Genomic DNA, 11,473 nt, shown 5'->3' with positions numbered 1-11,473 from the left:
AGCACCTGCAATATGCATTTGCATTTGCTCAAAGGAATTTAGAAAGATCCGCAACTGCCACTAAAACCTATTATGATCTCAAAACGTCCAAAAAGGAATATGAAATAAATGATAAAGTTTATCTTTATAACTTTGGAAGAGATCAGGTTAGGGAGAAGAAATTTCTTCCCTCATGGAAAGGTCCTTTTGTCATTACTGACAAAATATCTCGAGTAGCCTATAAAATAAGGATCCCCAAAAATGAAAGTTTCATAGATAAATGGGTCCATATCAATCATTTGCGGGCATGTCATCCCAGATCCCAAATACAAGTCATAGAGGGAGAATGAAGTGTCATATCCCCAAATACACTAAAGACATACAGGGAGTGCAGAATTATTAGGCAAATGAGTATTTTGACCACATCATCCTCTTTATGCATGTTGTCTTACTCCAAGCTGTATAGGCTCGAAAGCCTACTACCAATTAAGCATATTAGGTGATGTGCATCTCTGTAATGAGAAGGGGTGTGGTCTAATGACATCAACACCCTATATCAGGTGTGCATAATTATTAGGCAACTTCCTTTCCTTTGGCAAAATGGGTCAAAAGAAGGACTTGACAGGCTCAGAAAAGTCAAAAATAGTGAGATATCTTGCAGAGGGATGCAGCACTCTCAAAATTGCAAAGCTTCTGAAGCGTGATCATCGAACAATCAAGCGTTTCATTCAAAATAGTCAACAGGGTCGCAAGAAGTGTGTGGAAAAACCAAGGCGCAAAATAACTGCCCATGAACTGAGAAAAGTCAAGCGTGCAGCTGCCAAGATGCCACTTGCCACCAGTTTGGCCATATTTCAGAGCTGCAACATCACTGGAGTGCCCAAAAGCACAAGGTGTGCAATACTCAGAGACATGGCCAAGGTAAGAAAGGCTGAAAGACGACCACCACTGAACAAGACACACAAGCTGAAACGTCAAGACTGGGCCAAGAAATATCTCAAGACTGATTTTTCTAAGGTTTTATGGACTGATGAAATGAGAGTGAGTCTTGATGGGCCAGATGGATGGGCCCGTGGCTGGATTGGTAAAGGGCAGAGAGCTCCAGTCCGACTCAGATGCCAGCAAGGTGGAGGTGGAGTACTGGTTTGGGCTGGTATCATCAAAGATGAGCTTGTGGGGCCTTTTCGGGTTGAGGATGGAGTCAAGCTCACTTCCCAGTCCTACTGCCAGTTTCTGGAAGACACCTTCTTCAAGCAGTGGTACAGGAAGAAGTCTGCATCCTTCAAGAAAAACATGATTTTCATGCAGGACAATGCTCCATCACACGCGTCCAAGTACTCCACAGCGTGGCTGGCAAGAAAGGGTATAAAAGAAGAAAATCTAATGACATGGCCTCCTTGTTCACCTGATCTGAACCCCATTGAGAACCTGTGGTCCATCATCAAATGTGAGATTTACAAGGAGGGAAAACAGTACACCTCTCTGAACAGTGTCTGGGAGGCTGTGGTTGCTGCTGCACGCAATGTTGATGGTGAACAGATCAAAACACTGACAGAATCCATGGATGGCAGGCTTTTGAGTGTCCTTGCAAAGAAAGGTGGCTATATTGGTCACTGATTTGTTTTTGTTTTGTTTTTGAATGTCAGAAATGTATATTTGTGAATGTTGAGATGTTATATTGGTTTCACTGGTAAAAATAAATAATTGAAATGGGTATATATTTGTTTTTTGTTAAGTTGCCTAATAATTATGCACAGTAATAGTCACCTGCACACACAGATATCCCCCTAAAATAGCTATAACTAAAAACAAACTAAAAACTACTTCCAAAACTATTCAGCTTTGATATTAATGAGTTTTTTGGGTTCATTGAGAACATGGTTGTTGTTCAATAATAAAATTAATCCTCAAAAATACAACTTGCCTAATAATTCTGCACTCCCTGTACTGTAGTTTGAAGATGACTGGCTCAAAAATAACGGACTATCTACTTAGAAGACTGTCTATGATGTGTACGGTCAACATCCTCACCAAATACCATTGACTTTAACCCAATTTAAATACATGTTTCCTACATCTATTTAAAATTGGAAGGGGGATTTATGTCAAGGTATATGTAAGGTTAGTAAATATATATTTTAATCATATGTTTTAAGATTAATAAATGTATATACATATTTTGATCATGTGCTTGACTGGTCAGTGGAGGATGATTCAATTCATTCTTAACTTGGGACTCCTTTCCCATCCTCCCACATTCAGTGTGCAAAAAGTGAAGAGGGCATCCAAGTGAGAACAATAGAGCATTTGGTTTAATTAAAATTTAACAAGAATTTCAGGAAACCATATGTGTGATTGTCTGGGAATGTGAGATAAAAATATATTACCCCTCACAACATGCCATAGAGTCTGACTCAGGTGACATATCTTGTGAGAAAGTAACTCTGTGCATTTCAAATGCAAATAAACCATGCTATGTGGGTGGGGCAGTGAAGACCTTAGGAAACAAAGACAAATGCTATGGTGTGAACTTAAAATTACTGAAAGCAGTGTGGGTTGAAGAATTAACATTTACAACCCCTGTATAACACAGATAAAAATAAATACATTTTTGCAAAGGGAACAATACTAGTTTCATATGTGTTTGGAATAATTCAAATAACCCATATATGTATATATATGGGACTGAGACATTTTATATTAAATGAATGATTGCTATGTTGAGTATTAACTACATCAAATACATATGAATGCTTGGATCATTTCTAATAATTATTTCTATTTTTATTGCAGACAACCATTGGTCATGGGCATCAATCTATGCACTTAGAAAGAGGTGCACTGAATACCTCAGCCTCTGTGTTTTTAAGAATATGAATGGATATTTGTGGACCTAAAAATAAATAATTAATGACACTTATTTTATTTCAGGTGAACCATGGGCAAAGTTCCTGCGTGCAAGAATTGTGGGAGACATAGAGCATACTATATTATATGAAAACATATTAGATGTATAAATGCCATTAATTTCAGAAACAGGATACATTATTTTCATATAATATACTGTGTTTCATATCAAAATGATCAGAAAATTCATAAGATATTACTTATCCAAAACAAATATAGTGAGTAGTTGTTTTATTTCAGGTGAACCATGGGCAAAGTTCCTGCGTGCAAGAATTGTGGGAGACATAGAGCATACTATATTATATGAAAACATATTAGATGTATAAATGCCATTAATTTCAGAAACAGGATACATTATTTTAATATAATATACTGTGCTTCATATCAAAATGATCAGAAAATTCATGATATTACTTATCCAAAACAAATATAGTGAGTAGTTGTTGCAGTAAATTATGATAAAATTAATAACCATTTCATAGAAATACTGAATTAAGTTGTTAAAATGTTTAGAAATGGTATTGCATGTATTGCTGTGTTGTGCTGTATGCTGCCACCTAGTGTTATGATGTGAAATTGCAGCCATGAGATGATTGGTTGTTGCAAGGAGGCATATCCTAGGCAACATACATTCCCAAATCCATGTTCAGCTGCAAAGGGCCAATCCGAAACAAGACTTCCGTGGGGCGTTTCCAATACTCACCAATGATGGATAATGATCAAAAAAGGGGAGGGGTAAAATCAGATGATTTAACCCCAAGCATAGAGACTGAGAGGTGGCTGCTGGCTAATCCTGTAGGAATAACTACTGTGGTTATTATTAAAGCACACGGCTACTCTTAGACTCCAAATGTGAATATCCCCAATTTTGAAACTCTGAGGTGAAATTGAATCTGTTGAGAAACATTGGAAACTGGATATCGATTGGTTTATTTTGTAAAGTATTAAAATTACATGTGATGTTTTAGAATAAGTTATATGCATAGTCACTACAGTTAAATTACAATTGGAAGATTGGAGAGAGCAAATTGTGCTTTTAAATTGTATTACATAACCTTGAATAGCTCTTAGCTTGCCTATTTGTATGCAAACATTTAAAGTAAACATTTACTATTGCTGTATGTAGCAGAGTTAAGGAAATAGTTTACATTTCAAGTTAGCATTTCATAGCCTATGTATTGTTTAACTAATCCCAATCTTTCTTAAATTGTTTATCTATGCAAATATATAATAATAATTCAGAAGTGCATATTGTATTATTGTTTAAATTTGTATCTGGTAGACTAAGTAATTTATCTGTGAAAGTTCTGATGTTTTAAATCAATATTGTATTAGGATAAATTGCAGTTAAATAGCATAATATATATATTATCCTATTGTTTATAAGCACTGATAGGATTGTATTGCTTGGAAGTTAAAAGTAAAAGGTTTTAGTCCCATTGTGTTAAAGGGACAGTCAACACCAGAATTTTTGTTGTTTTAAAAGATAGATAATCCCTTTATTACCCATTCCCCAGTTTTGCATAAACAACACAGTTATATTAATATACTTTTAACCTCTGTGATTACCTTGTATCTAAGCATCTTCTGACAGCCCCCTGATCACATGACATTTCATTTATTATCTATTGACTTTCATTTTAGCCAATTAGTGCAGTGTCTGCCACAATCCACGGGCGTGCTCACAATGTTATCTATAGGGTTTACCTGAACTAGCTCTCCCCTGCTGTGAAAAGCAAATACAAAAGCATGTGATTAGAGGCGGCCTTCAAGGGCTTAGAAATTATCATATGAGCCTTCCTAGGTTTAGCTTTCAACTAAGAATACAAAAAGAACAAAGCAAAATTGTTGATAAAAGTAATTAGGAAAGTTGTTTAAAATTACATGCCCTATTTGAAACATGAAAGTTTTTTTTGGACTTGACTGTCCCTTTAACTGAATGAAAGGCTATTTGTAAATAAGGCTGATTTTTTAAGGTAAATTTTTCTGGGCTTTGTAAGAAGGATAGCATATCTTAATAGTTGGTTTTAACGTATATAATATTGTGTCATATTCTGGTATTGCAAATATATTTCAAAATGTTCATGGATATTAACTAAATAAAAGAATTCAGGTATTTATATTAACTGTATGGTTTCTAGTAGATGCATGTCGTTTAAGGGTTTCTATTTTTAAGGATAATTATTATTTGTATTGTGTTATAACCCTGCCATAAGCTGATATATTATTTGGAGAGCACTAATAAGATTTTCATAAATATACTGACAATACACATATTGTACAAAAGAATATAACTCTCACATTTAATTTCAAGAAATTATACGCAACACACAAGTCGCTGTGTCAATATTTAACATTCAATAAGTATAGAACTCTTTTTAGAATACGGATGTTTAATTATACAAAGTATCTATTCTAACTTGTAACAAATTTCTAAGTGGCAATTTATTCTACCTCCTCTAAATATTTGTATAAGTAGAATTTATATGAGAAACTTTGTATCGGTGAATAACACTTATGTCTCTTTATTTTGGAAAAAAAAGGCAATCAACATCACTATATCAGTAACTGTTTTTCATTGCACATTCTATAACATGTGATCCTCACTGATATATCAGACCTGAATGGGAACTTAAAATAGAGAACTACCTGAAAGGGAACTACAAAACATCACTATATCAGAAACTGAATCTCATTGGATAACCTATAACATGTGATCTTCACTGACATACCGGACCTGAAAGAGAACTTCCTGAAAGGGAACTACAAAACCGGCGAAAATGATGATATCTACAGAAATTTTATATTGTAAAACAAACTTATAGTTTCTAATACAATTAATATTGTTTTTTATGTTCTTTTAGATGTTTATTTTAAACTTACAATTGAAATTTTGAATCGGGTGTAAACCTGCTCTCCTCCAATGGGGAAGCAGGTAGAGTTACTGATATGTATTTAAAGGCCGCCTGTGCAGCGGAAAGGTATGCTTTGGTTTGTATAGCACTTTTATTGCTCTTGAGAAAGACGGCTGGGACCATTGAAACGCGTTGGGTCTAATAAAGACACACTTTTTTACTGAATCTGTGATATTGTCTTTTCATATTGGGAAGGAGCCGGTAACCTGCAATATACACTGTGAGTAGATATTCACCTTTGTATGGTGTATTGCCTGATATTTCAGCACCAATATTTTACACCTAGAGTTATACAACCGAGGAAGGAAAGGAAGACACCAACGACTGATACAAGTTTGCACTTAGCTGAACCAGCGCCTCCAGCTAGCACACCTGATATATACACATATAAATACATATATCTATATTCATACGTATATACACATATAAATACATATATCTATAGTCATACATATATACACATATAAATACATATATCTATATTCAAACATATATACACATATAAATACATATATACACATATTCATACATATATACACATATAAATACATATATACACATATAAATACATATATTACACATATAAATACATAAATATACTTATAAATACAAATATACACATATAAATACATATATCTATAGTCATACATATATATATACACATATAAATACATATATCTATAGTCATACATATATACACATATAAATACATATATCTATATTCATACATATATACAAATATAAAAACATATATACACATATTCATACATATATTACACATATAAATACATATATACACATATAAATACATATATACACATATAAATACATATATCTATAGTCATACATATATACACATATAAATACATATATACACATATAAATACATATATTACACAAATAAATACATATATCTATAGTCATACATATATACACATATAAATACATATATCTATAATCATACATATATACACATATAAATACATATATACACATATAATTACATATATCTATAGTCATACATATATACACATATAAATACATATATTACACATATAAATACATATATTACACATATAAATACATATATACACATATAAATACATATATACACATATAAATACATATATCTATAGTCATACATATATACACATATAAATACATATATCTATAGTCATATATACACATATAAATATATAAATATGTATGTATAAATTTAAGAGATAGAAATATTAATAAATGTGTCCCAATGGATACCTATGTAAAAGCACTATCAGGCCGGTTGTTTGTTTTTAACAACCTGACATGTCATGACTTTGACCCCTTATAACTTTTTGATGAAATAAAATGTATTTGAAATGTTTAGCAAACAACTTAATATGAGTGTTACTGTACTGTCCAATGTATTTTTTATTTTTTGTGTGCAACACCAGCTTTGTAAAGTTAACCAAACAGAGTTTTCATTGTTAACTAAAGTGCAAACCGCGATTACAACTGCGCGATCGCATGTACTCACAACATGTAATATGAGTAAACTTACAGGTGCACCCATAAAGTTGCAATTTTGCCCAAACAGTAGTGCACAGAAGTGTGCGCTTGACATGTAAACTAGCCCTTAGAATGTGATATCAGAAGCAACTGATCTGTACCACGCTAACACAGTGTAGTGCAGAAGCAACTGATCTGTACCACGCTAACACAGTGTAATGCAGAAGCAACTGATCTGTACCATGCTAACACAGTGTAGTGCAGAAGCAACTGATATGTACCACGCTAACACAGTGTAGTGCAGAAGCAACTGATCTGTAACACGCTAACACACTGTAGTGCAGAAGCAACTGATATGTACCACGCTAACACAGTGTAGTGCAGAAGCAACTGATCTGTAACACGCTAACACACTGTAGTGCAGAAGCAACTGATCTGTAACACGCTAACACACTGTAGTGCAGAAGCAACTGATCTGTAACACACTAACACAGTGTAGTGCAGAAGCAACTGATCTCTACCACGCTAACACAGTGTAGTGCAGAAGCAACTGATCTGTAACACGCTAACACACTGTAGTGCAGAAGCAACTGATCTGTAACACGCTAACACACTGTAGTGCAGAAGCAACTGATCTGTAACACACTAACAAAGTGTAGTGCAGAAGCAACTGATATCTACCACGCTAACACAGTGTAGTGCAGAAGCAACTGATCTGTACCACGCTAACACAGTGTAGTGCAGAAGCAACTGATCTGTACCACGCTAACACGGTGTAGTGAAGAAGCAACTGATCTGTACCACGCTGATACAGTGTAGTGCAGAAGCAACTGATCTGTAACAGGCTGACACAGTGTAGTGCAGAAGCAACTGATATGTACCACGCTGACACACTGTAGTGCAGAAGCAACTGATCTGTACCATGCTGACACAGTGTAGTGCAGAAGCAACTGATCTGTAACACGCTAACACAGTGTAGTGCAGAAGCAACTGATCTGTAACACGCTAACACAGTGTAGTGCAGAAGCAACTGATCTGTACCACGCTAACACAGTGTAGTGCAGAAGCAACTGATCTGTACCACGCTAACACAGTGTAGTTCAGAAGCAACTGATCTGTAACACGCTAACACAGTGTAGTGCAGAAGCAACTGATCTGTACCACGCTAACACAGTGTAGTGCAGAAGCAACTGATCTGTACCACGCTAACACAGTGTAGTGCAGAAGCAACTGATCTGTACCACGCTAACACACTGTAGTGCAGAAGCAACTGATCTGTACCACGCTAACGCGGTGTAGTGCAGAAGCAACTGATCTGTACCACGCTAACGTGGTGTAGTGCAGAAGAAACTGATCTGTACCACGCTAACGCTGTGTAGTGCAGAAGCAACTGATCTGTACCACGCTAACACAGTGTAGTGCAGAAGCAACTGATCTGTAACACGCTAACACAGTGTAGTGCAGAAGCAACTGATCTGTACCACGCTAACACAGTGTAGTGCAGAAGCAACTGATCTGTACCACGCTAACACACTGTAGTGCAGAAGCAACTGATCTGTACCACGCTAACACACTGTAGTGCAGAAGCAACTGATCTGTACCACGCTAACACCGTTTAGTGCAGAAGCAACTGATCTGTACCACGCTAACACAGTGTAGAGCAGAAGCAACTGATCTGTACCACGCTAACACAGTGTAGTGCAGAAGCAACTGATCTGTACCACGCTAACACACTGTAGTGCAGAAGCAACTGATCTGTACCACGCTAACACCGTTTAGTGCAGAAGCAACTGATCTGTACCACGCTAACACAGTGTAGTGCAGAAGCAACTGATCTGTACCACGCTAACACAGTGTAGTGCAGAAGCAACTGATCTGTACCACGCTAACACACTGTAGTGCAGAAGCAACTGATCTGTACCACGCTAACACCGTTTAGTGCAGAAGCAACTGATCTGTACCACGCTAACACAGTGTAGTGCAGAAGCAACTGATCAGTACCACGCTAACACAGTGTAGTGCAGAAGCAACTGATGTGTAACACGCTAACACAGTGTAGTGCAGAAGCAACTGATCTGTACCACGCTAACACAGTGTAGTGCAGAAGCAACTGATGTGTAACACGCTAACACAGTGTAGTGCAGAAGCAACTGATGTGTAACACGCTAACACAGTGTAGTGCAGAAGCAACTGATCTGTACCACGCTAACACAGTGTAGTGCAGAAGCAACTGATGTGTAACACGCTAACACAGTGTAGTGCAGAAGCAACTGATCTGTACCACGCTAACACAGTGTAGTGAAGAAGCAACTGATCTGTACCACACTAACACAGTGTAGTGAAGAAGCAACTGATCTGTACCACGCTAACACAGTGTAGTGAAGAAGCAACTGATCTGTAACACGCTAACACAGTGTAGTGCAGAAGCAACTGATCTGTACCACGCTAACACAGTGTAGTGCAGAAGCAACTGATCTGTACCACGCTAACACAGTGTAGTGCAGAAGCAACTGATCTGTACCACGCTAACACACTGTAGTGCAGAAGCAACTGATCTGTAACACGCTAACACAGTGTAGTGCAGAAGCAACTGATCTGTACCACGCTAACACAGTGTAGTGCAGAAGCAACTGATCTGTAACACGCTAACACAGTGTAGTGCAGAAGCAACTGATCTGTAACACGCTAACACAGTGTAGTGCAGAAGCAACTGATCTGTACCACGCTAACACAGTGTAGTGCAGAAGCAACTGATCTGTACCACGCTAACACAGTGTAGTGCAGAAGCAACTGATCTGTACCACGCTAACACAGTGTAGTGCTTTTAATGTTTCACAGCAGAGCAGACAGACATTTTATGCTGTCTTATGAAAAGTTATTCTTCAAAATTTTGTTTCCCCTTTTTAAAAAAGCAAACAAAAAAAAACAGTTTTTAGTAAAAGTTAAGCTTTATAAATTTGTGTGCATTTGCGCAGGACATTTCAGGAATTGTGCTGATTTGCATTTCTTTTTGTATGCCAATTGCTTTTTAGCGCAGCAATATTAGTCTTAAAGGGATATAACACCCACATATTATTTTGTGATTCAGACAGAACATACAATTTGTTTTTACATTTCCAATTTACTTCTATTATCAATTTGATTTGTTCTATTGTATTCTTTATTGAAGAGATACCTAGGATAATATTGTAGGAAAAAACACTGCCATATAGTTCTCTAGACAGATGCACGCTCCTGTGCCTATGTCCCTGCTTGTCAACAAAAGATACCAAGAGAACAAAAAAATAGAAGTAAATTAGAAAGTTGTTTAAAATTGCTGCTCTATCTGAATCATGAAAGAAAAGTTTTGAGTTGTGAGGTACTAAAATGTTCATCTCTCTATGGATCTGATGATTAAAAACTTGTTGGCATGGTGGCGTTTTTTAGCATTATAATGCAATCCATAACCCTGCATAGCAAGACAAAGAGCTAGCAAGCTATATAGTACTGAGGTGACGTCTCAGATTATCTCGCCAGAGTGTAGAGCTTTAGACCATCGGGTCCTAAGTATTGGTTTATAAATATTCAGTGAGAGATAAGATTTGTGTGTATAGAGAGATACGATAATTATGTCTGATCTCCATACAAGCTCAGCACATTAGATTGGGTTGTGGTTTCAAATTGCAGAACCTTTTATTTCATATACAACAATAACCCTAAAGGAGCAATTTCCCATACCATTTAAACTCTGCAGATAGTATAACAAGTGACTGGAAACACGTGCTGATTATTGAGTCCCTTGGCTGGAAAGAAAACTCTCTGGTAAACGTTTTGTCCCATAGCACAGCCAGTCCACACTTCACCCCTTCAAACCTGAGTAACAAAAACTGCCTTTCTGACAGGGGTTGGGGAAATGAGGGATACAGGAGGTTGATAGGAGTCTGTCAGACTGTCACCATTTTCTGGGTGTTCTGTGGTTGTGTTAGGGCAGTTTGTGGGTGTTCTGTGGGTGTGTTAGGGCAGTTTGTGGGTGTTCCTTGGGTGTGTCAGGGCAGTTTGTGGGTGTTCTGTGGGTGTGTCAGGGCAGTTTGTGGGTGTTCTGTGGGTGTGTCAGGGAAGTTTGTGGGTGTTCCATGGGTGTGGCAGGGCAGTTTGTGGGTGTTTCTGGGTGTGTTAGGGCAGTTTGAGGGTGTTTCTGGGTGTTC

This window comes from Bombina bombina, chromosome 1 (assembly GCF_027579735.1).
Source record: "Bombina bombina isolate aBomBom1 chromosome 1, aBomBom1.pri, whole genome shotgun sequence".
In the NCBI taxonomy this organism is placed as follows: Eukaryota; Metazoa; Chordata; class Amphibia; order Anura; family Bombinatoridae; genus Bombina; species Bombina bombina.
The sequence above is the reverse complement of the archived record's forward strand: the minus strand, read 5'-3'. Positions refer to the sequence as shown.